This window comes from Pteronotus mesoamericanus, unplaced genomic scaffold (assembly GCF_021234165.1).
Source record: "Pteronotus mesoamericanus isolate MK-2021 breed Mesoamerican mustached bat unplaced genomic scaffold, CSHL_Meso_final contig_20, whole genome shotgun sequence".
NCBI lineage: Eukaryota > Metazoa > Chordata > Mammalia > Chiroptera > Mormoopidae > Pteronotus > Pteronotus mesoamericanus.
In genome coordinates, this window is record NW_026555085.1 from 40,235,533 (window position 1) to 40,263,206 (window position 27,674).

The 27,674-nt window shown below is 38.3% G+C and overlaps 1 pseudogene; it reads left to right on the forward strand.

The window, feature by feature from the left end:
- The first annotated feature begins 10,593 nt into the window (after window positions 1-10,593).
- LOC129066879 (parafibromin-like) lies at window positions 10,594-24,224 on the forward strand (annotated as a pseudogene).
- Window positions 24,225-27,674: the final 3,450 nt, after the last annotated feature.

Sequence of the window (27,674 nt, forward strand, 5' to 3'; positions counted from 1 at the left end):
CCTAGAGATCTAATTTTGAGACATAGACATAAAGCATTAGGATGAAAGAGATCACCAAGAGTTGAAACCGAGACCTTGTTCCACGCACTCAAGGAATTAAGGTTTGGGCAGAGGAAGGGAAAGAAAGACAGAAAGAAAACCTGACAAAAAGTGATGGCAAAACAAACAAACTTCCAACACCACACCAAAAGCCAAAAGAAATGTGCAACATTTACAATGGATTTTCCCAGGGCCAAGCCTCGGGACTACTCCAGACTTCCTCATTAGATAGAAGCAAGAAATCTTGGCCAGTGATTCAGGAAGAAAACCAGGAAAATTCAGTGAATTCTACTGTTTTTAAAAAGTCTGCAAAGATTATAATAGGTGATTTAGAGAAAACCATCCCATTCCTTAAATGCTATACTTTGGGGAAAAAAATGCCCTAATCTTGAGGGGCCATAGCTATGAGACTATTATTTATATTTACACTGTCATAATTCCCAAAGTATGCCCCTGTACCAGGGTGGACAGATCAGAAGGTGCCAGTCTCAAAACCTCTTTCATGCCAAACTAAGATTTCTATACTGAGCACAGGCTACCACCCATCCAGGGAACCCTACGGTGAGCTCCCCTTCAAGAATCCCTCCCAACTTCCCTGGCAGGCAGACAAGCGCAGTTAGCAGCATCGGGCACCCTAAGATAAAATTAACAATGTTCAACCACAGGGAAAAAAATGGACCTCTTCATGTTTTTTTTTTTTTTTTGATCCTCTAGGAAGTTCTTTGGACCAAAAAAATTTGCAAATATGCCAAGTTCCCCACCACCTCCCGGACATTAGATCTGTATCCTCAGGGGTCTTGGAAAAGGCAGATTTGGTCAGATGCACCCTTTCCTTATGTCAGTGGGAAACTTCTTTCATAGTACAGTTGATCCTCATTATTCATAATTTTTTTTTATTTGTGAATTTGTCTACTCAATAAAGTTTATTTGTAATTGGTCTTCCTCTTCAGGGCTGGTTTAGACTGATGGACACCCCAGAGAAAATTCTGACTCCACAGACCTCTTATATTTTTGGGGAATTGAGAAGATAAGTGACTAGCTACTCATACAGCCTTTGAGGATGAATATTATGGACACTTCTGATGTGTTACTTGGCAGGATCCAACACCAATTTGAAGTGAGATCATGAGGCTAGAAAATACAGAAGTCATACACTTGAGGCTGTGACTCAGGACCTAAAAAATCCCTAACACTGCTCTTTTTTCCTTTATCTAAGATCTAGGATCAAGGGTAAAAGAGTAAGTAGAACTGAACTTGATCAGCTCTTTCCTCTCATGCTCATTTTCCAACCGTTTCTGAAAAGGTGACCTTCTTACAGAGCCCACTCTCTAACAGTGGAGCTATAGAAATAAGTCTCCCAGCTGGAAGTGCCTGTGCTGACCCTGTGAGATCTATTGGATGGGTGACAAATATCAGCATCTGTCCTGACTTCTATGGTGCTAGACAGAAAAAAGGAGACACACGCATTCATTAATAGGCCCAGTTCTCCCCCCATACACAGCTATGAAATGGCTACTAAACAATCTAAGACTAAGGTAGGCAATTTGCCTAGGAAAACTGAGAGTAGTAGCAGTACTTAAAATCTTAACAAGGCAGAGGACAACTGCTCTGTAGGGTAGTGTATGTGCTGGATGTTTATGTTTGTTTGGAAAAGCTTTTATAAATGTGTAAATTGACCTAAGTGTTTCCTATGTTAAAGGTTTACCTCTAAAGTTTTTTTGTTTTCATTTTATCTTTTAATTTTTGGATATTTTGTTTGTATTTTGACCTTTAATTATGAGTTTTTAGAATTACCATAAAAAGAAAATACCTCTGTGCAGACTTTGAATACTAGCATAATAATGCCACTTGCTTCATTGAGTCGCGGGCATTTTGACTTCACAAAAAACTGGGGAAGAACCAAGAGATTTACTACAACTACATGCCTCTCAGTTGAGATGATAAACAATAACTCTTTATATTTAAAGAGTCATCAGTCATGCTGGGCCTAGGAAGAGCAAAAAGTAATGGTTACCATTGAAGAAATGAAGTAGTAGCTAAAAAGATTGCTCAAGAAAGAAATACAGGATGGGGGGAAAGTAGGTTTACAGTTCTGAGTATGCAAAACATAGTTTATTGTATTATTTATTGACATTAACTACTTTATTGTTATCCATATGAACAATCGCAAACCTACTTTTGCCCCACTGCATATTTTTAAATGTGGGGTTGCTGGAGAATTTTGCTAAATTCCATGAGCTTGAGAACTGGTAAACCATTTTTACTTCTATGTAACACATGCTCTGGGAACAAATAAAACATTTTATTGAGAAACTGCAGGACAGTTTGATTAACTTGATTTTCTAAAAAAAGAGCCTACCATTTAACATGAAATCCTCAAGACACTATTGGAATTGAGTGATTCAGGCAATAATATTTATTCCATTTGAATTCCATTTGAGTTTATTGATTCTTTCATCTGTGAAATAAATAATCAAGGAGACACAGGGAGTAGCTATAGAGGCAGTAATCTGGGTCTTCCAGGTCTTTCATGTAAATCACTGGAAGGGACATGGTCTAAATTATTCCCATTCACAAATGCCTTTAGGCTATTTCTTGTGTGAAAAATGACATAATCTTCTCCTTTTTCTGTTTTTCGTTAAGCTATGACAGAAAGACCTAGTGGCTAGCAATAAGGAAAAGTGTACTAAACAGCTGAAAACAAATTCTTTCTCAGGAGACTACCTAAATAAAAATGTTAGTTTTTATGGTCACCATGAGCTGAGAATGGGGTTCTTATTATCTGAGAGATGGTCTTTCAGACCATGCAGACCTGGAATTCTAGCACTTGCTGGGAATCCATGGCTGTAGGGAAGACAGCTGTGATTAATGATTCACCAGCATCTTAGGTACATGGAACAAGAAATTCACTTGCATTTTTGTTTATAAAGCAAAATACATCTGGCAATGAATAATGCCTTCAACCTTGATATTTTCCAGGCTAATCCAATTCATTAATCAAACTAAGCCATGATTCTAAACCCCAAGGCTTAATATGCTACTGTGAGGAAGGGTTGATTTGTGATTGAGATGGGGAAAAAGGATGTTCTTTTGTTTACTTTATTTCTCTAAAGCTTACTGTTTAAAACACATATAAAATTTATAATTAAAAACCCTCAGTTTCTTGAGCTACTTACACTTGACAAATGAGCACATGCAATACAATGAAGAAAGGATAGTCTTGTCAACAAATGATGCTGAAACAATCGAATATGAACATACAAAACATTGGATATAGAGAGATCTTACAGCATTTATAAAAATTAACTCAAAATGGGTCATAGATCTAAATGTAAAACACAACAGTATAAAACTCCTAGAAGATAACATAGAAGAAAATCTAGATGACCTTGAATTTGGTGATGATCCTTTATATACACTATTGAAAACAATAACTGATAAGCTGGACTTCATTAAAATTTAAAATTTATACCCTGTACACAACACTGGCAAAGGAATAAAAAGATAAGACTGGAAGAAAATATAGTGTCTAGCAGAAGTCAGACTTACTTTAGTGTGGTTGATAGTGTGATAATATGGGCGTAATAATTTATAGTTTTAATTTGAACATTTCACCTAAAATGTCATAAGATTTGCTTGAATGTGATATTGTTATGTTACAGAATTACATGCTTATGATTTTTAATAAAAGATTTTGTAATAAAAAAGGAGTGTTATTTGTGCCATACCCTGTATTTGCAAAAGATATATTCAATTAAGGACAGTTATCTAAAATATACAATGAACTCTTTAAACTCAGTAAGAAAATAAACAACTCAAGTCTTAAAATAAGAAAAAGAGCTGATAGCTAGCACCCCAAAAGATATACAGATGGCAAATAGCATAACAAAATAATTCAACATCATATGTCTTTAAGGAACTGCAAATTAAAACAATGAGATACCTTTGTACACCTATTAGAATGGCCAAAATCTGGGACACTGACAACACCAAATGTTGACGAGGATGGGAGGCAACAGAAACTCTCCCTCATTGGTAGTGGGAATCGAAAATGGTACAACTACTTTAGAAGACATTTTGTCAGTTTTTTACAGAACTAAATATACTCTTACCATATGATCCAGCAATCATGCAACTTGGTATTTACCCAAATGAGTTGAAAACTTACGTCCACACAAAAACTTGCACACAAATGTTTATAGCAGTTCTATTTATAATCGCCAAAACTTGGAAACAACCAAAAAGTCTTTCAGTAAGTGAATAAATAAATAAGTGGTGGTTTATTTGCTATTGTTTAGTTAAGAATTTTTACATTTATATTCATCTGGAATATTGATGTGTAATTTTCTTTTCTTGTCTTTGTCTGGCTTTGGTATCAGGGTAATGCTAGCCTTGTAAAAGGAGTTTGAAAGTGTCCCTTCCTTTTCAATTTCTGGAAGAGTTTGAGAAGAAAGGATTGGCATTAATACTACTTTACGTGTTCAATAGAATTCACAGCAAAGCCATCTGGTCTTGAACTTTTCTTTGCTGGGAGATTTTTGATTACTGACTCAATCTCTATCCTAGTTATTAGTCTATTTAGGCTTTCTATTTCTGCAAAACTTATTTTTTATAGGTTATATGTTTCTAAGAATTTATCCATTTCTTCTAGGTTATCCAGTGTGTTGGTATATAATGTTCACAATAGTCTCATGATAATTTTTCTTTACCATCACCTGTAATGTCTCCTTTCATATATATATCCCTGAAGACTAGATTATAACATAGGGCTGGAGAGCAGACATAGTCCTAAGGCAGGACTTTGAAAGTGTACTGCTGGTCTTGCCATCCAAAAGCAGAATTCCTGATGATCTTTACTAATATCTGTAGAGAAAAATGCAGTAACAAGCTTAATAGCTATACACCATGGGCCAGAGGATGTCTCAATTTGCTCCAACAACAAAACATACCAGGAAAATCAGCTGCAATTGGAGTTACCACATGATTACATACATGTGGCATTTCCTTTATACATTTATTTATTGATAGACACCTAGGTTGCTTCCATATCTTGGCTATTGTAAATAATGCTGCAATGAACATAGGTGTGCATATATCTTTTTGAATTACTGTTTTTGTTTTCTTCAGATAAATACCCAAAAGTGGAGTTGCTGGATCACATGGCAACCTTATTTCTAATGTTTTGAGGCATCTCCACACTGTTTTCCACAGAGCCTGCACTGTTTTACAATCCTATCAATAGTGAGTAAGAGCTCCATTTTCTCCATATCCTTATTAGCATTTGTTATTTGTTGATTTTTTGATGGTAGCCATTCTGACAAGTGTGAGGTAATATCTCATTGTGGTTTTAATTTGCACTTCCTTGATGATTAGTGATGTTGAGCATTTTTTTATGTCTATTGACCATCTATGTCCTCTTTGGAGAAATGTCTATTTAGGTCCCCTGCTCATTTTTTAATTGGATTTTTTTTATTTTTTTGGTGTTAAGTTATATGAGTTCTTTACATATTTTGGATATTAACACCTTATTGGATGCATCATTTGTGAGTATCTTCTCCCATTCAGTAGGTTGTCTTTTCATTTTGTTGATGGTCTCCTTCTCTCTGCAAAACTTTTTTGTTTGATGAACTCCCATTGTTTATTTTTGTTTATTTCCCTTGACTGAGGAGACATATCCAAAAAGTTATTGCTAAGACTGATGTAAAGGGGTTTACTGCCTATGTTTTCTTTTAGGAGTTTTATGATTTTAGGTCTTACATTTATCTTTAATCCATTTTCTGTTTGTTTTTGTATATGGTGTAAGAAACTGGTCCAATTTCATTTTCTTGCATTTATCTAGCTAGTGTTCCCAAAATCACTTATCAGAGACTGTCTTTGCTGTATTGTATATCCTTGTCTATTCTGTCATAGATTAGTTAACCATATATGTGAGGGTTTATTTCTGGGCTCTCTATTCTATTCCATTGATCTATATGTCTGTTTTTATGTCAGTACCATACCACTGTAATTACTGTAGTTTTATAGTATAGTTTGAAATAAGGGTGCATGGTACCTCCCACTTTTTTCTTTCTCAAGGTTTCTTTGGCTATTTGGGGTCTTTTTTTAGTGTCATATAAATTTTAAGATTAGTTATTCTAGTTCTGAGAAGAATGCCATTGGTGTGTTAATAGAGGTTTCATTAAATCTGCATATTGCTTTAAGTAGTAAGGACATTTAAACAATATTAATCTTTCCAGTTCATGAACATGGTATCCTTCCACTTATTTTATGTTTTTCAGTTTTCTTTCTTCAATGTCTTACAGTTTTCAGAGTACAGGTCTTTCACCTCCTTTGTTGAATTTGTTTCTAGATATTTTATGCTTTTTGATGCAATTCAAAATAGGATTTTTAAAAATTCTCCTCATCATTTGAATTGCTATAGAACACAACAAATTTCTGTATACTGATATAGCGTTCTGTAACTTTAACAAATTCATTAGTTCTAAATAGTCTTTTTTAAGAAGTATTAGTTCTAATATTGTTTTTTTTTTTTTGGTGAAGTCTTTAAGTTTTCTATATATAATATGTCATCTGTAAATAGTGTGACTTTTTTCTTTCCAATTTGAAGGTCTTTTATTTTGTTTTATTGACTGATTGCTGTGGCTAGGATTTACAATACTATGTTTAGTAGAAGTGGTGATAATAGGCATCACTGTCTTGTTCCTGATCTTAGAGAAAGGCTTTTGGATTTTCACCATTGAGTATGATATTAGCTATATGGGTTTGTCATGTATAGCCTTTTTTATCTTGAGATATGTTCTTTCTATACTCACTTTGTTGAGGGTTGTTTTTTTTTAAAGGACTCACCAGCAACACCCATTTTTTTAAATCCTCACTGGAGGATATGTTTATTGATTTGAGAGAGAAAGGAAGTGGGGAGAGAGAAACATCGATGTGAAAGAGAAATATCAACCAGTTGCATACCATCTGCACCTTAACAGGGGATCAAACCTGCAACCTTTTTGGTGTATGGGATAACACTCCAAGCAACTGAGCCACTTGGTCAGCATGAGAGTTTTTACTATAAAAGGAAATCAATACCGTTAATAGCAAACCTCAGTAATGTAACTATAGTACTCATGCTATAAACAGCGTAAGTTCCTATAAGGCCAGTAAATTAATTAATTTGATGGCTTCCATAAATTTAAGTTTTATTTGTTTTATTGTTCTTTAAAATTTTTGTTTATGTTTATCCATCCAATGACTAAAAGCACATGCCAAATGGTTGAAATTGTTGTTTCCAGTATTTTCAGTAAATTGATTTTACTAGCCTCTGCCTGTTCTGAGTTTTCAGTTTATTGGATTTGTACACATCACTGGAGTTCATAAATATCATGCCTAGAGCAGGCCTTTCAGACGCTGGAAGACAGAGGGAGGCTTACCTCTTTATCCCCTTTCTCCTGCACTCAGTGGCCTCCTTCTCTGCTGCTGTCATTTGCATTTTGGTTTGATCTATTTTTTTCAGTCCAAGCATGTGATTAGACACTTCTGGAGCTTTGCCAGACAACTCAGGAGTTTCTGGTCTCTAGTGTACATCCCCTAAGGCAAAAAACTCAATCTATTTAGAGAGCTGTTAATTAAGTGAATTATGTGTGGTCAGGTATTTATGAGCAAAGATAATAAGAATGGAAATAATGTGTGCCCTTATAAAAATACTGAGTAAGTTATATAAATTTTTTAAAGCAACCCAACCAAAAGAACTTCTCTGGCAGTGTTATTCTATAGTCCAATTTAGTTTTTCTCCTTAACCAAATTTGAGAAACTACTCTTGCTCTTTAGTGATATTATTCTCATCTCAAATGTGCTTGTAAACTTAGGCTAAATGCAGAGAAGAGCCACAAGGAATGTAAATACTGTATGTTCTCTCTACAGAACTGTTCAAGGAAATGCTATTTATTTAGAAATAGAGTTCTAGAAAGTATGTCTGCCATCTGTAGTCCAGATGATGATGATTGTGGTGATGAATTAAACATTTAGAAATAAAACCTAATGGCTGTTTCTGTTTTCAAGGATAAGGCAACTGAAATATTGTTTCATTACTCTTAACGCACAAAATAGCTAGAATTTGTTTATGCATTATGTATTCATAACTTAGAAGATACATAAAGAAAAACACAAAGATTGTGGATTTTTGAGAGTGTGTCTTGGCACAATTTCTGTATAAGCTATGGTGCGTGCATAATGTGCTAAGACATGGGGACAACGCCAGAAGTTTGAAAGCATTATCATCATCATTACTTACTCTTTAATGAGGAATCATGCTCTAAGTCAGATTGATCGTTTCATATGTTGCTTCTCACAAGCACGATTTTACATCAGTCAATTAGTACATCATGAATATCCCTATTCTTGAAGCTATGAAAAGACATTTATAAAGCTGTTCATGATTCTTTACTGAGTGCAATGCAAAGAGAACTAAATGGGTATGATTCCTGAGCACTGACAATCATAAAGAAGCAGTCTAACTTGGACACATATAAGAATAAAACAATGAAAATATCCATCACATTTATAAGATAGTCACAAAATCAAGGCCCAGAGAAGTGTTATGTGATTCGAAGAAAAAAAAAAAAAGAAGAAAAACAAATTTGATTTTGTTGATGGGAGCAGTGGAAGTAGAGTAATGGTGGTAGAACATTACCTTTCATCCAAAAGTCAAGAAACAATTCTGGTTTCAAGTGGGATTTCAAAGGTTGTTTGCACAATAAAGAAGGTTAAGAAGGAGGCATACAGATGAGAAAATACAGTTGGACAGAAAATGAGTGAGTGAAATCAAACTGGATTTGGAAGGCGGTGAGGCATAGAGATAGCCTATGGTGCCAAATACAAAAATATTAGCTTGATGTTTTAAGTTTTATATCCCACATATGAGTGAAAAAAACAAATGGACAAATAAAGTGAACAAACAAACAAAAAAAGCCTTAGACACAGACCACAGTACGGTGGCTACTAAGGAGGAAGGGATGCAGTTCGTAAAGGGTAAAGGGGTTCAAATATACGGTGATAAAAGGAGATTTGACTCTGGATAGTGAACACACAATGCAATATATAGATGATGTGTTGTAGAATGGTACACCTGAAACCTATATATAAACCCCAATACATTCAATTAAAAAGTTTTAAAAAATGGACTAGCGACAAATATATCTAGGTTTGAGGGTGCCAGTGAAAGGAGAGGCCCTGGTGTTGGACTATCCACCGGAAAGTTCAATTACCCAAAATAGTGGTGCAATAGAACAAAGAGCTAAAGTCTCAGCCAGATGCCAAGAACTGTGAAAATGTAATCAGGAAAGTGAAAGATGAGAGAAACAAGGTTCTGATGTCTCATGATCTTAGAATGTGATGTTGTAAGTTGAATAATGGCCCCCCCAAAGATATCATGTCTCAAGTCCTGTGAATATTTTATCTTACATGGTAAACAGGAACGTGGCTGATGTGAATAAGTTAAAGATCTTGAGACAGAGAGATATCCTGGATTATCCATGTGGGTCAGTGAAATAACAAGAGTCCTTATCAGAGGGAGGCAGGAGGGCCCGTCGAAGGTGAAGAGATGATGACAGAAGCAGAGGTCAGAATGATGCTGGTCCATGAGTGAAGCAATGTGGGTGTCCTCTAGAAGGAGAGAAGGAGAGTCCTGTCCGGTGGTATCTGAAGCCAGCTTCAACAATGTCACGAGAAAAATATTATTACCCTATCAGGAATTTTGTAAGCCAGTTGTTAAACACAGTCATTATCAAAAAATATATTGAACTTACAATCATATAAATTATATTAAAAACAAGTAATAAATATTCAGACCCCTTCGATTGCTAATTATTTCATTACATTTCACTGTTATCTATGTTTTGAGGTAATTTTCTTACATTGTAGCTGTAAAATGAAAATTCTTAAAATGGTGTGCTACTGGACCTCTTTTCCCAATGTTGCACTCAATGATAACAGGCTGGTGGCATCAAATCAGCTACACTGATAAACATTTAACAGCACATCACAGTTCCTCACCACAACACATCATCTCCAAAAGTAGGCCTGCTGTTTATATCAGAGGTGATTTTAAAGGCCAAATAAAATTTCATTAGAAAGTAGATGCAAGAAATCTATAAATGTAGCAAAGAACTACCCAAACTAACATTGCTCTGATCTTACTGTCTGTAATTTTTGACCATCCAACCATTCATTCAATGGTATTCATTGAGCACTTTCTACCATCATGCTAGGCCCTCTGGATACAATGAAGTCCAATAAATAGAAGATGAGGTAACTGCCCTAAGGGCATCCATGACCTAACAATGCCAGAGGACTACACATTGACTGAATAGAGATTGTTACAGGAGTGAAAAATGAGGTACCTGGGAGCACAGAGAAAAGAAATTGAAATGTTAAGGCAGGTGTGGGACTAACACTGTAAACAAAGCAACGCCTGGTGCCAGCTAAAGCAGGTTATTGGGGATTCTTATAGGAAGAGAATGTTGAAGTGCGAGTGTTCCCTTAACTCTTACCACTCCTTGGAGAAGCATGGGTTGTACAGGGAGAGAGATCTCCACACCTCTACAGCTGGATGAAGTTGGGAGGGAGAAGGAGTCACCTACCAGTGACACTACAATGGAAAGCAGAAGGCTTCCCAGTCTGAGGAATGGCCTTGCTGCTGGGAAGAGTATCCTGGTAATGGAAGTTTATCTACTCCAGGACGGCCTTCCAGTCCTTCCTGCCAGCAGCTCAGGGCTAGCCTCCCTGAGGACACTTGTTTTTTCTCATTCACCCAGACTAAAGGTGTATTTTTGGAGGAAGAGAGGAACTTTTTCGAAAAAGGAGGCCTAATCTAAGTCTTGAAGGGAATAAGGGTGGAAGGAGGGACAAAACAAGAAGTTAGACCCCAGTGAAACCACCCTGACATCGCCATTAATTCCTATATGAAAAAGAGCTATTTCTGAGATGTTGGGAAATAAATTTGAAAGGTAAGACGAGAAAAAAGTTCAGGAAACCCAGGAAAGCGATGAGGAGCATTGCTGCTCAGTTGCGAATAAGATTTTCAGTTGGTCCCTGAGATTGGGCCCGGAGCTGTGATATCCAATCTCCAGACAAATACTTCTAACATCAGGCAATGGAGAAGTATATTGAAATGACATTATTAGAAATAAATATCTATCTGTAATAATTTGAAGTCTTTTTGCCTGAAAGAAGAGATTTCATAATCTGTATTCATTTCTTTTGAAAATGCTAAACTGAATTTTATATTTCTTCATGTTAAATTGAAGCCTATCGTTATTGGAATACTGACAAGTTGAGTTATTGGCTGTTTGCAGGGCCCATGCAAAGAGTTTCCCATTAGTAACATTCACTGTGCACACTGAGAGAAGAGAATTGTTTAGAGCCGGCAAATGTATGGTTACAACTTATTCTGTATGCCCTGAAGAAGACATTTTTGAGTTATGGAGTGAGGGAAAGAGGATATTTGCAGGGGGTTGACAAATGATCAAATATCATTGCCAAGGATAATAGAGAAACAAATGTAGTAATGCAATTCTACAGTAACTCAGTTATAATCTGCCACTCTCTTTTTCTGTTTATTTTTCAGCAAGGTTTACCATGCTCATCTCACAAAAAAATAAGAGGTGAAACCAAAAAAGGAGAACTCAGGTGAGTAAATTTGTCTTAAATGTGATTTATCATGTGGGCTTAAAAATCCCTACCAGGAAAAAAAAAATTGATGATTTCCTTTATTTCATACTAAAACGATCACAAAATACCAGCATAAGAAAACACTAGTGTGTCATGTGCCTTTAAGGAAAAAAAATAAAATGTTTTAAAAAGTTCTAATTATAAATATAAAGGGAAAAGCTCAGAGGTAAATGTGGGAAGACTTAGTTGACAAGTAAGAACCTCAAACTCCCTTTTTAGGATGTGGTTGCCTTCATAAATATTTCTCAAACCTTTTGTGTATTTCAATCCATGAACTATTTTGGCAGATTCAATATGGACCATTTTTTACACATCCCTTCATACATGATGGCATCCAGATGTAACTACACTGTATTCTACACCCTCACAGCACATAAACACTCACACACAATCCAAGGATGAATGAGGAAGAGGTGGCACCTTTACATGTGCTCATCCATGCAGTTGACACCCGTTGCATAGCTCCTATGCCCCAAGTACTGCTAGACACTGAGATAGACACACGAGAAATACTGACTTCCTGTTCTCAGGCAACTGTCTTCTAATAAATGGAGAGAGACATAAAAAGGCAAATCACAACATAAAAAGGTAAATAATTTTGTCCAAAAGATGTGGATGACAGTGTTGTAGAGTTATCCAGAATGGAGGAATTCACCCGGCCAAGAGTCAGGGAAGGTTTCTCAGAGAAATAGACACTTAAAGGAATAGGATTTTGCCAAATAAAGAAAGAAGAAAGGCCTGGAATTAATAAATTTTAATTAATTCTAAAACATAAAGACTATAGAAGCGTGATCAAAAGTTTCCCTAACTTGACTTGATGGCTTAGTTGGCTGGAGCATCACCTTGTGCTCCAAGAGGTTGCAGATTCCCTCCCCGGTCGTGGCACATACATACCTAGGTTGCGGGTTTGATCCCCAGCTGGGGTGCATACGAGAAGCAAGCAATTGATGTTTCTCTCTAACTCTCTTTCAAATCAGTAAAAACATATACTTGGGTAAGGATCTTTTCTTTTAAGGTTTCTTGAATGCCAGGTCACACACACATAAAAGACCTTCTGAAACATAAGCCATCCTGCCGAGGTCTTAGGCTGTTTGTTAGCTCAGAAGAGTCTTTTTTTCTTTTTTTCTTTTCTAGTGTAACAGTGTGATTGTCTTTTTGGAGCCATGAACTTAGATCATGGTACATGAAGATGAGGATGGAGTGTCCTCAAAAGAAGCAGATGCTCCCAGAATCAGTCATCTTGGAAAATGGTCAAGTCTAGATAAGAAATAAAGGCTTTGTAAGCAACTTGGGAGAGAGAAAACTTTCCTTGTCTTTGGGGCGAGATCTAAGAAAGGGGATGTTCTGGAGCATTTCTGAGATTGGGATGAGTGTAAGGGGTGGCAAGTTTAACAGGCACAAATTCTTCCATGTGCATGGTCAGTAATGTCAATTTTCCTCAAAACTTCAATAAAGTCTTACTGAAAGGAACAGCTTAGTTTCAGTCATGCTGCAGACAATTAGACAAGGACCTGCCCTTGTTTTCAACACACCAGTAATGAGAAAGCAGTGTCCCTCGCCCTGGAGGTCACCAGGAAGGAATCACCATGGCCAGCTGAGTGCTGGAGAATAGAAAGTATGAAAAAGATATTATATGGTTGTGTGTGATTGATTTGGTATATTTCCCCCCTGTCTGAAACACAAGTAAAACTACAATGCTAAGCACTAGAAATAGCCTCTGTCACTGGCCTCTCCTTCTGATCTCAATAAATTACGATCTCATGGTATAGTTGGAAATTGCCACCAGGGTGTTTCAGTAGGAAATGTGTCATTCTGTTTGCCTGTTAAAGTCAGCTCCTGCGCCGTAACAGCAAGTGTGTTATGGTAAGCTAGCGATTTTCAACCTTTTTCATCTGATAGCACATAAACTAATTACTAAAATTCTGGGGCATGCCAAAAGATATAATTTTTTGCTGATCTGACAACAAAAATAGGTGTGATTTTGATTCATTCATACCAGACAGCTATTGTTGTGTTGGCTGTTGTCATTTTTTTTATTTGACAATCTAAGGGAAAAGAGATCAGTGCCCTTGACTACTGCATGTTTTAAAAATTCTTGCAACACCAGTTAAAAATCTCCTGGTCACGTTGTAGTAACAAACAGTGTGAGCATCTCAGTGGCATGAAACAAAAAGGGTTTATTTCTTGTTTATGCTACCTGCCTAATAACGGTCAGCTGTGCCCTCTGCTCAAAGTCACCCTCTTGCCAGGACTCAGGCTGAGGGCACAGCCACCATCTGAGTGACCTGAAACTGTGGCAGAGAAGAGCATGGCAAAGCTTGCAATGGCTGTTCAAGTTTCCACCCAGAAGTCACGTGTGACTTACGCTAACCCAAAGCAAGCTCCACACATGGGGAAAGGGGCAGAGGCAGAATGAGTATGTATGGTCTGATGACCCCTACACACCCCAGGAAATTTCTTAAATCCCTTGCCGGAGAATACCTTATTTTAATTGCACAAATGACAATCAGATTTAAAATACAGGCTGTTGGCTTTTCTAACAAAAGAAATCCCATCAGCAATGAGTGGATGAAAAAACTAAGGTACATTTACACAATGGAATACTCTGCAGCAGAAAGAAAGAAGGAGCTACTACCTTTCATGACATCATGGATGGAACTGGAGAGTATCATGCTAAGTGAAATAAGCCAGGCTGTGAAAGACAAATACCATATGGTCTCACCAATAAGTAAGATCTACATACTAATCAACAAAATGGACAAGCAAGGAAAATATAACCAGCAACATTGAAAGAAAAAAGAAACCGACAGTGGCATGAAGGAAGGAGAAGGGTCAAATCAAGGAATGTGTATAAAGGACCCATGGACAAAGCTAAAGTGGGGAAGGATTGAGGGAGGGAGGGAGGTCGGGGTGGGTGGGGCAGGGGGAAGTGGTGGTGGGAAAATGGAGACAAATATATTTGAACAATAAATATTTTTTTTAAAAAGAAATCTTATAAGGAAGGTTTGGCCATAAGCAGAGAATGTAAAAGAAGAGAAACAAAAGAATAAGTGGAGAATGAATGATGGGTGAAATATAAGAAGAAAACAGAAGAATAAGAGAAATGAAGGAGAGAAGGAGAATCATGACAGGGAGGGTTGTCATCCTTGATCTGAAGGGCTTTGATACCACTTTCCACTCCTCTGATCTACCTCTGTTGTTTATTTGACTGGTTAGTTGAAGAAAGATCCCTAGGATGGAGGAAGCAGGGATGAGCAGGAAGATGTAGCTAAATCAAATACATGACTCTGGGCTACTGAAGAAGGATAAGTGGAGAAAAATTAACCAGGAACAATAAGAAACAAAGGATAATGGAAAGCAGAGAGTCTAAAATTCAAAAGGTACCTACATGGGGGGAAATACTACAGCAAGCTGAAATGGATAGAGTTTGTTATTCTAGCCCTCGACCCCTTGGTGCACTCTGCTTTATAATGTTTGCAAAGCTCATGCTCTTGAGATTTTATATGTGTCCCAGGGAAGAAGATTGCCATGTGGGGGTTGATTATCCCAGAATAAGTACACTGGGCCCTTTGCATCATAGTTGAGAGCTGGTCTCTTTTGGAATGGGGTCCAGCTGCTTCTGAATCCGGGTTCTTTCCGCCCATCTTTAGACACATGTTCAGTCCTACTACTTCCACACGGCCTATGGCTTTGGAGAGCATTCTGTGCCTGCTGGGTGGAGGTGGTACAACTGTATCCCAGAGAAGAACGTCCTCCAACCCATGAGAATTTACTTAAGTTTTTTGTGTGTTTGTTTTAACCTTTACAGCTCCACAAACCTGGTGCTAAAAATACCATTTTCATGTAACCAGAACTGTTTTCAGTAGCACCTTTCCAGTGAAGATTATTAGGCACCTATATTAAGTTTCAGACTCTCCTCACACAAAAAACATGAAATTGTTTAATTGAAGTTTGCCATGAGAGAACTTCTTATTTTCAAAGAGAGAGTGGGTATGCCTGAAAGAGTAGCAAGCTGCTTCCCAAGGTGCTGCTGAGAGCTTCAGCTGGCAGTGGTTTGTTTGTTTGTTTGTTTTTGCTTGCACTATAGCCTCTACTTATCATTGTTTCATGATTTCATTGTGGAACTGTTTTTTTTTTTAATTTTACATGAAAGAGAAATAGTTTTCTAAAGAGAATTCACTCATTGTTACTAAGCAAAAATCCTTAGAGTATGGCCAATGGTTTAAATTTCCCTTCAGCATCCTTTTGAATATCACCTCTTTTTCTAGAATTAATATTTCCCTTTCCTTCCTCTATCTGCAAATGTATTATTTCCTCAGAAGCTGCCATGTTTTACAAATGGCATCCACAAGCCTAATCAGCGGCTTCATATTTATAAAAGGTGGGTTGGAGGCTCATTCATAGATACAGAGAATAGATTGGTGGTTGCCAGAGACAGGAGGCAAGGGGTGGGTGAAATGGGGGAAGGTAGTCAGAGGTACAAATATTCAGTTATAAAATAAATAAGTTCTGGGGATGTAAGGTACAGCACTGTGACTATAGTTAACAATCCTGTATTGCTCTTTTGGAAGTTGCTAAGAGAGTGAATCTTAAAAGTTCTCATCACAAGAAAAAAAAAATTGTAACTATTGATAAATATGGTGGTGGGTGCTAACTAGACTTATTGTGGTGATCATTTTACAAATATCATATTGTTATGCTATTCACCTGAAACTAATATAATGTTATATGTCAATTATAGCTCATTTTTCAAAAAAGGCTCAGCTCACTGGGTGCCTGGCTTGGCAAGACCCAGTGTCAGAGATACAAGGTGCTTCTTTCCTCTGGGAGAAACCCCACTCAAGGCTACAGGGCTAGGCGAGCTTTATTCTAAACCCCACATGCCCTTTGGGGAGGCGTCTTTGTGAAATATACAATCTGCACAAGTGGGCATGTTAAATCTTACATGTTCTTACATGACATGTCTTCTTAGTTACATTTGATTGGCCCAGGTGGCTTCTTATATGAGCCAGGCCACTCAGAGCCCTTCTGTGGAATTTTTCCCGATTGCACCCAAGAGAGGCAGACCTTCTTTGTTGGTGAAAGTCAAAAGATTAATTGTGTGAACTGTTGGTGAATGAGAAAAGCCATGGGTAGTGATAAAGAATGAAGCCAACATGAATGAAGAAACAAAAGCAAGAGATGGTAAGCATTCAGCCATCACTGAAATTCCTGGTTCCCGTGGCACTGAGACAAGCAACATCCCTGCCTTATTTGTAGTTGGTGGTCTAGCGGTTCAGCCCTCCCTTGGGTTTTGTGAATCAATAGACATTCTTTTTGCTTCAGCTTCTTTGAGTTAGATTTGCATCACAAAAACTTGAGAATCATGGGAAAATGCAGTAGCACTGCAAAGAGCAACCATATTCAGTGGCAGCCAGTGCTTCCAGAGGTGGCTCCCGCTTCGCAGATCACCACCCTCTGACCAGCTGCCGGAGAGCAGATAACTGCAGCTGAGGCCCGGAGAGGCGATGCTTGTTAAATCATCAAGCGCTGACAATCTTCATTTCTAGCAAGGTGACCTTATGCAAATCTATAGACCTCCGTTTCCACATCTGAAAAATGGAAATTCTAATAGTTCCTATTTCATACGCTTGTTGAGAAGATTCACTGAAATAAGATGTGTAAATATTTAGGAAGATGCCTGGTGCCAAGTCCTTGAGAAATGTTAGGTCTGGTTATTATTTCTTTATTATTTCCAGTGTCCTAATGGTACTTGATACAGAACAGGCATGAGCTAAGTATTGCAATGGATATAACAATCTCAGTCCAGGCCTAACTCTATAGCTAATAGTCTGTGACTTTAAGTAAGTCATTTTTTTAACCTCACTTTTCTTTCCTCAGTTTCAGTGGGAATAATAATAATATTCTCAGTAGGTTAACTAAAAGATAACATAAAATAATGTTTGTGAACAAATTTCATGAACTCTAATATTCTACCCAACTATAAAAGGAGGAAGATTAGAAAGATGAATCTAAGTTTGCTTTTTTTCAAAAATACTAAGATATTGATATTTTAATAGCCAAAAAAGAAGTGAGAATTTGAAAACTGACATCATTCTATTGAATGCAATAGGTACTATATGTCCTAAAACTAAGAGTTTTTTCCATTGAAATTAATAGAACTATTTCTATTTTGATGAGAAAAGGTGTGTCCTTTAAACATTTTTAATTTTTCTTGAATTAGAAAAATTGATGCAAAAATTTCGCTTTTCGTTTATGAAGACTGCCTGAGAATTTTAATGGTACTCCAAGCTCAGTCTGGGAAAATAGCAATTTTAAATTACAAACCAAATCTTTACATTATATTAAAAATATTATCCTGTATGCAATGAAAGAAGCTTTATATCAAACCATCTGTTTTCTTAGCATGGTAGCATTTGAGAAGTGGAGTTTTGAAAATAAACCTGAATACAATCATCTCTGGACCATTTCAGTGAGTGGGTCACCTGACCAAAAAAAAACCTATTACATTTTATAGCAAGTTTGCAGATATGATTGAATAAAGGGTTGAGCAGAATAAATTCAAGTTATAGTATAAAAATATGAAACACATGATGAGAATAGGAAAGTTGAGTATAGCACTACCACATCTTGTTTCTCTTTTAATTTAGAACATCACCATCCATTTTAAGACACATCTTCCCCCTCTCTTAACCTGAACATTTACCAGAAGGCAACAGGGAAGCAAGGAAGGTGGAGGGGCTTGGAGAGAACCCACGCGTTTGACTCAAGCCTGGCCGCAGACCCAGTTAGAGTAGCTCCTTGGTGATGTGCTTTCAAGGCTGTGGCAGACACTATTGACTCCCTTTCGGCAACACTATCCTTGCCTACACACCTCAATTTTGGTTAGTCCTCAATATGCCTAACCCTAGGGAACAACTCATGATTGGTCTCTGTCAACTCTTTGCTGCTAAAGGTAGGGGAATAACTCAGTTCTGACTAATGTGATAGAAGTGGAGTCAGCTGGGGCCTCTGGGAACGTTTTCTCTCAAATAAAGAGGGACATGCTTTTAAGTCCACTCCTTTGCCCCTTCTTCCTTCTTTGAACATGAGGATGTGATTCCAGGAGGTGCTCCAGACCTTTAGGTAACCATGAACAGAATATAAGCCAGTCAGGGCAACTGACTTAGTGGCCTGGCAAAGTAGACCAATTCCTGAAATTTCCACCTCTAGACTTCCTGTTACATGAGTAATTAAATTAATTTTTTGGCTAAAATACTGTTAGGCTTTTTGTTACTTGTAAGGAAAATCATTGTAATTGATATTAGGGTCTTCACAGAGAATTTTACACCTTCAACCATGCTCTCCCCTTTCCCTTCCCCCAACCATGATACCTGGACAAATATGATGCTGCACATTTAGAACCACAGAATATCAGAGCTGGAAGTCATTCTACATCTCCAATCAACAGATGACATAATAAGAAATTAAGAAGTGATTTCTCTTGTTTAAGAGGTTGAAATTTGTTGGTACAAATACCCGTAGGAAAGGAGAAAGACACTTCGGACATTTGAATTTTGTGAGTGACTCTACCAGAATCATTCCTTAGGAACATGTTTGTCTTTGATAGCAACTATTCAGCACTGGGACCTGGGTTGAGGAAGTTATCTTTAAGAAGGAGAAGATACAGAAAAATGAATCTGGAGGCTCTATGATCAAAGTCTTCTTCAAATGTCTGATAAGATGGAGAATGCATTTTCCCAAATCACTTTCCTGAAATTCACAGTGAGCATTTCCTCCAGGAGGCAGGAGAACTTGGACCTCCCCACGCCAGGCCCTGCCAGGCCCTGCCAGGCCCTGCTCTGGCGTCAGAGGCGCCAGGCGTGGGAAAGGAGGAGGTTCAGGTGATTTCATGGGAGAGTTTTATTAAAGCTAAAATAAATATAATAAGTCCTCACTTAATGCCATTGATAAGTTCTTAGAACTGGCAAAATGACATCTAAGAAAAACAGTTTTACCATAGGCTAATTGATACAAACAGGAGTGAAGTTCCTAAGCATTTTACCAACATTACTTGAAAATCTACTGTACTATTAGGGGTATCAGGGACCAGTTTCAAAAGCTGTAAATACTTTCTGAACTTCTGCAATCCAGTCCTTCCATGGCCAGGCAGAGGTACCCTGACTATTCGATTTACTTAAATCGGTATTTTTCAGGATTTTTCTTGAAATTTTGTCAATCTGTTCCCCTATTTTCCCCCTTGAAGTTTTATGAAAACCAAGATTATTTTGACCAGAGAGAATATATTATAACAAAGTGTATAGAATGTAGTAGATGCTCAATAAATATTTGCAGAAAGAATGTACGAAGAAATGCAGGAGACTTAGAAACACAGAAAACAGAATTTTAGAGAAACTACCTATTTCATGCATTCTTTTGTAAACAGTCAAATCTGGCTCCACAAACACATTTTCTATGTAAACCTTAAATTATTCATTTATTAGCCTATAAAGGAGAGGGTTATTGTAGTTTCTGTTAACTGAAAATGCTGGGGTTTGTTTTCTGAAATCTCAATTGCCTCATCTTTAGGATAATGAGGAGTGGAAGGAATGTAAGCTGGTCTACAGGTTTGCACATGTGATGGACACAAACCTAAGTGTTATAACTGCCACTGCAAATTACTATGCTGCCCAGGTCAGTCTAAGTCATTTGGTGGAGCTTTATAGTTCAACTAGAACAACCTAAAAAGCTGATGTAACCAAAGTAAGTAAATAATAAATGTTCTCCTTCATTTGTTATTACATGGGTAAATGTAAGTCATGACATATTTTCTTTGCTCACTTGAAGAGTGATTTATACGCTGTTGTTACCAAGCTTATTTCAGGGGCTATTGGAGTTGTGCACTCAGCTCTGTAAGTAAATGAGGAGTCTGTCATTGAAACTCCCTGAAAATGTCCTCATTAGACACATAATTTAGCAAAAACGGTATTGATGTCCCCGCACATATCCCAGGTTGGGCACACATACCATTCCAGTAAATCATCTCCTGCAGATTCCCTACTGTGGTCAAGGCTGGATTTTTACTCAGAAAGACTAGGGAGAGTAATTTAAATAGAATTTAGTTTTAAGTTTCATTGGAAGAACATTATAAAGGCTTATTACAACCATCAGCAAGGAGCCATAAAGGAGTACAACAGGACTTGACTTCAGATCATAGTGAATTTCTGATCACGGGTGCCCACGTTATTCATACACTGGATTATCCTTACTCTTGGCAAAACTGACCCTGGGAAATACAGGAAAATGTGGACAGTTTATCTTTTTTTTTTAATCTTTAGTAGTTGATTAGTACAGAGCTTTTTTTTTCCATTTTATTGTATTTATTGGGGTGACACTGCTTAACAAAATATACAGGTTTTAGGTGCACAGGTCTACAACAGATCATCTGTGCACTGTCTTGTATGTTCACCACCCCAAGTCAAGTCTCTATTCATCACCATTTATCCCCCCTTTACCCTCCTCCACCTCCTCCCCTTCCTCTGGCAATCACCATACTGTTGTCAACATCCATGATTTTTTTCTCTTTTTTGATCAATCTCTCCACGCCCCCACCCAGCTCCACTGCCCCTCCAACTTCCGACAGCTGTCAACCTCCTCTCTATGAATGAGTCTGTCTCTATTTTGCTTGTTAGCTCACACTGTTCATTAGATTCCACATATAAGTGAAATCATATGGTACTTGTCTTTCTCTGACTGGTTTATTTCACTTAGCATAATGCTCTCCAGGTCTACCCAAACTGTCACAAAGGGTGACATTTCCTTCCTTTTTCACATCCATGCAGTATTCCACTGTATAAATGTATCACAGCTTTTCTATCCACTCATCTACTGATGGACACTTGGGCTGCTTCCACATCTTGTCTATTGTAAATAATGCTGCAGTGAACATATGGGTGTACATATTCTTTCCAATTAATGTTTTGGGTTTCTTCGGAAAAATTCCCAGAATTGGTGGTAGGAATGCAGATTGGTGCAGCCACTGTGAAAAGCACTATGGAGTTACATCAAAAACATAAAAAAGGAACTGCCTTAGGACAGTTAGTCTTCAGTTTCAGTTTTCCCACCTAGATAGCTATTCATTCAACAAATATGTATTAAACACATGTTTCATGCCAAGCCTGATTATAAGAGTGGGGGACCCTGTAGGCAGCAACGCAAAGTCCTTGCCCTTGGGGGCCTTAGTTTATTAAGTAAATACTATAAACAAATAAACAAAAATATATAATATGAACCTTGGCATCCATAAATGCTATAATGAAAAATAAAGGAAGGTGAGAAGATGAGAGTGATATTTTAGGTAGGGGTCTTAGGAGGAGAAGCATCTCTGAGCAGGGAAGTTGGATTAATTGAGAAGTCAGACTTGAACTACATAGAGGAAGAGGTTCTAGGCTGAGGGAGCAGCACGTGCAAAAGACGTGAGGCAGGCCCGTAAGTGACATGTAAGGACCAACAAGAAATCCAGTTTAAAGAGCATAGTGAGCAAGGTGTTACATGTGTGAACTGTGGTCAGAGAAACAGCCAGGGACACAATCGTGCAGGACCTGGAGGCCCCAGAGAGGACTCTAGGCTGGTTCTAAATGCTGGTGATGTGACTAAAGGGTTATTGCAAGAGTGAGCGCCCTAATTTACCTTTAAAAAAATATCCTCTGGTTGCAGTTAAGAGATTAAATTATGTGAGGAAGGGGGTAGTGATGGGAAGTAGACTAGAAACAGGAATAGAAAATCATTGAGGGATTTATTGCAAAAATTTTTCCCAGAGATGATTGGTTTGGATCCAAAACAGGGTTTTCCCTGGAATATGGGGTGGAAATGAAAGAGAAAAATGAAGGATAATCCTGGGTCAGAGCCTAATCAAATCAGTAGTACTGTTTATTGAGGTGAGAAAGCCTGGGGAATAAAAGCAGGTTTGGGTAGGTGTGGACAAGTTACCAAAAGGCCAATTTTAGATATGGGAACTGTGAAATCTTAAGGGAATCCTTCTTAATGGAGGTGCTTATCATAGATAAGCACTTTGAACATGTTCATATATTAAAGAAAAAACATCAAGAGGGGAGATTCCTGGTAAGATCGTGTCATATAGCCTTACGAGGCCTTATAGTGTGGGGTCCTCGGAGACCATGAAGCTGCTGCCCCTGCTGCTATCACAGACTCAGACAATTGCTGGTGGTGCGGGTTCCTCAGGGTGCCAATGAGGTGGAGGGAGACACGTTGCTCAGTGTTCTGTAATAGCACAGCATGCAGAAAAAGGTTGTGCTGAAGGGAGACACAGTGATTGTCAGGCATTCTAGTAGCCCAAGAACACCGAGACCAACCACACAGTTTGGGAGTCTGGAAAGGAAGGCCAGCCCAAGTACCATACATTGGATTCTTATTTCTAGTTCATAATGTATACCTTTCTCACCCTGCTGTTTATGTCCTGCTGCGGCCAGTGAAAACATTCCTGTGGATAGACGACCTGACCGAAAAGACTTAATTGGATATCTCGTGGTGAAATATCCATGTTGACAAGCATAGGCAGAAGCGTCCCCCTGGAAATAGGTCCTCAGGGATCTGCTCAAGGTAAACAAGAAACAGATGAATTTTTAGCAGAACCAAATCAGGAACTGAAGATTAAGAGTTTGTGTACCTTGCTGGTTTGGCTCAGTGGTTTGAGAAATGGCCTGTGAACTGGAAGGTTGCAGGTTAGATTCCCAGTCGGGGCACATGCCTGGGTTGTGGGCCAGTTCTCCAGTTGGGGATGTGCAAGAGGCATCTGCACATTGAAGTTTCTCTCTCTCTCTCTCTTTCTCCCTCCCTTCCCCTCTGTCTAAAAATAAATAAATAAAATCTATTTTTAAAAAAATCTTTGTGAACCTTGATAAAGAGATATTGACCAGAGGGGAAGGGGGGCAGGAAAGGATGAAGAAGGTAAAGGGGGTCAAACGTATGGTGACAGAAGGAGACTCAACTTTGGGTGGTGAGCACACAATGCAATATACAGATGATGTATTATTTAATTGTATACTTGAAACTCATATAATGTTATTAACCGATGTCAACCCAATATGTTTAATTTTAATAAAAGAAGAGATCGACTGCTTTTTTGCATGGGCCCAAAGAAGGGATTGTACAAACTGAAAAGATTAGATATTTGTCTAAAGCAATGTCAGTGAAAAAAAAATTCTGCAAAGTCAAAATTAAGGCTAAGAAAAGATCTACGATCAAGTCTATTCTGGATGATAATATAACTGTCCTAAAGCAGAGCCATGTGGGGCAATGCTGAGGTAACTGGAACCCAAAGTACTGTCAGCAGAGTCGGGGGATCAGAAGCACAGTAAATCATTTCCAAGAAGATTTTTGCAGTATTTCGATCTGTAAAAGCCAGAGAAGAATGGAATGTACCTGAACAGTGTCTGGCCCCTAACACAGCACCTGTTGATCCCATGTGATGTACCAAATAATCTAGCTCAGATGCCTGCAACAGATATGACCAGGAGAGAGTCAAAGGAAAAGAAGAAATGGCAGGCATCAAAACACTACAGTACCTACTCCTGCAATCCCAGAAACCTGTGACTGAGGATGGGGCATCTTCCCAGTAGGACTTGGACTCCTGAACACAGCCAGTTCTGTGACCAGTTTCTCAAGCCATGCTTCCCCAAGCCCAGAAGAAAAGATCCTGAATGCTCATTGTCATAGGTCGCACAACTACCACCTGTTTTAATACTATGCTCAGTGCAAAAGAACTGTAGAATCCGTAATTTGTCCTATCATTTGAAAAGAAGGGAAAAAAAGCTGCCAATGAGAAAATACTGATAAAACTATAATTCAGAGCTGAAAAGAGCAGGTGCAGCCAGAGGACACTAAGTTAGTGTCTGAGTTCCTCACAGAGTAGACAAGCCCCTGAAATGCATGCTTTAAACGGGGGGAGATATGGGTTATAGCAATTTTTGTATAGGATCCTGCCTGTACAAAAAAGCCATACCTTTTGCCTGATAGATCGCCAGTTGATATATTTGCTGAAATTAAAGGCTTTCACCTCAAGTATGATGAAGATTGTCTAGATCCAAATGGGATGGAATGGTATTAGGACTCAGCTATCATAAATGGCTGGTGAATAGATCAGTTTTCTTACAGTTCTGAGAAACCCTTTTAGCTATGTTATTAAATATACATCCCACTTGAGATCCTGGCTTAGTCAGTTTCTCATTTTCCTGGAAATTTGGATTAAGAAACATGGATATACTGTATTTTGCTGTGTCTAATGCACAATTTTTGTCCAAATTTTTGAGGGAAAAATAAGGATGTGCGTTTTACATGGGTAGTACTAATTCTGTATCTATATAAATGTTTTTAATTCTTTTATTTATGCTTATGCATTAAAAGTGTAACTCTAGAAAGCAATAATAATATCTGTGTGCAAAATAATACCCTGGACTATGATAATCGGTTTTGTTTCTAAATATAAATAAATTAAAATTTTAATTAAAAATTAAAACAAAAGATTTTTTTCCTGAAAGTTTTGGCCAAAAACGTGAGTATGCAGTATACATGGAAGCGTATTATACACAGCCAAATATAGTATCTTGATCTAAAGGCTGAAACTCAAGCTTTATAAATTTGCCAACAACTTACAAGTGAAGGTCACAGACTGATCTTTTATAAGACTTATTTAATGCTTTGTGGAGAACCCTGACTAATATATGTAGGCTCTGTGGCTTTTGCCTTTTCCAGTTTCCTCCTCCCAACTCCTGATTTTTTTTTTTTCTATTTCTTTATCTGTCCAGAAGCCCCTTGGTTCCCTCCCACCCTTTGTGTTCAGGGTCTGGCATACAATAGAAGCCCTTCCCACATCGCCAACTATGTGATCTTACTGCTAAATGAGATGCAGTTTGGAAAACAAGATAGTGGTATTACTATAAGTTTTGTAATTACCACAGTTGCTACTTAAAACATGTTGAAACCACCACTAGCCTGAAACCTAACCCCTGAGTGATCTGTGTCTAATCACAGGATGGAGTGGCAGTGTTGTAAATGTCACCCCACTCTGCTGCTCTGACAGGTGCCCTCGTTAAGGTCAAGGAGAAGAAATTTAAATATCAGGGTTGAGCTCCTGAGCAATCATGTCATTTCTATTGATCACCTAATGAAAATTTATGGCATTTAACAGTGAAGAGATAAGTTTGCATGGGGATGCGAGCCTCCACAGCTGTGCTCACGCCATTTCCTGAAAAGCCTCTCAGCATACTTGCTCTTACAGCACATTTTAAAATTCTACTTGCGGAAAGCCAAGTAGGACTGAAGAGACATTGGACTCTTCAGCTCTGCAATCTAATTAACAAGTGATATAAATAAAATGTAGACACAGGGAAGTATCATGAGAACCCCAAAAGTCAATATGTAGAGGCCAAAGTAAAGGGAAGACAAAAACCTTTGCTTGATCTATTTGGCTAGGTTGAGCCTGTGAAAATTCCCTGGGGTCCTGCACATGTGATGTTTAATGGCAACTATAAAAAATTCAAATGGGGAAGGTGAGCAAGAGCAGAGGCACAGTCACACGGTGATAAACTATTAACACCTTAACAAGAAACAGAGATGGGAATTGCATATTTGAAATGGGTGAGAATTATGTCACCTACAGAATCTAATTTACAGTTGTGAAAGGAAATAAAAATTCCCAAGAAGCCATGGCAACTGCTCTTGGCGGATTGTGGACACTGCTCCTGGCAACGGTAGCCTTGCAGTAGTTTAAGGGGATTGACCTTACTTGCCGAACAAGAAGCTTCCTATTTCTTTTAAAATTAGTCATGAGGATGGAAAGCTAAAAAGGGCCCTCTCTGCCCCTGTATCTTCCAGGTACCTTTGAGTTCCAAAGCACATAGAGAGCCATGCAGACATGTCGCCTTCTCAGAAAGTCCTCCCTGACATCCTCACCTGAGGTGTCAATGCCCCACATGCCTCTCCAGGTCTTCACTCGGCCTGGCTGTCCCCAACGCCTGCCTGAGGGGGGCAGTCTAGCTGGTAATGCCTACAGCCTGGAGCGGGCAGCTCCATGGGCAGCTCATCTGTGACTTGCCAGCTGGGGGACCTTGGGCAGGGTACTTAATTTTTCTCAGTCTCAGTTTCTCTTTTTGAAAAATTGAATTGTTAAGAATGCCAACCTCATAGGATTGTTGGGAGGATTTGTTATGTTTGTGAAATAAAACAGGTTAGTAAAATGTGCCTGCCTGTTTATTGTCTCCCTATTAGAACATATGCTTGATGAGGAAAGGGCTTGTTGTAGCCTCAGAGCTAAGGGCAGTGCCCCACGCACAGTAGGCGCTCCACAAGGCCTTGCTGACGGCTTGGCTGGCAGCATCCTCAGCTTTCTCTGTGCAGCTTTGCTTGGTTCCCTTTTATTGTTTCACTGCCATGTCCTTATTTGAATGATTTGGCTTATGTGTTCAATGGAGGACTCACAGGAAGATTTTATACCAGTGAATTCTCTGGGGATCTAATCTTGTTAATACAGGTATTACTTTATGAGATCTTGTAGTTTAAGGCCTATAGTTCTCCTGACCCAAATATATGGTCTAAAAGCAATACTCAGCGTGTATTTCAACTGTAAGGTAGTGAGATGTTATATAAATTAGCACTCTTGGCCAAGCTGTGAGGCATGTAGACCAGTGGGGCCCGGGGTAAGGCAGGAGTGGGCAGTATAGGACCAGGAAGTAACCCAGCCATTGTGTGTGCCTTGGAAGGGATGCCTGCTTTCCCGTTTTCAGAATGAAAGGGCAGTTGTTTTATCCAAGAATCTCCTCTGGCAAACAGAGAGCTGGAGAACACTCTGCAGACAGGGACGATAGTTGTGGTCAGATGGGGCTCTAATCTAGCAAAATGAAGGGGCAGGAGAAGCCATCTGA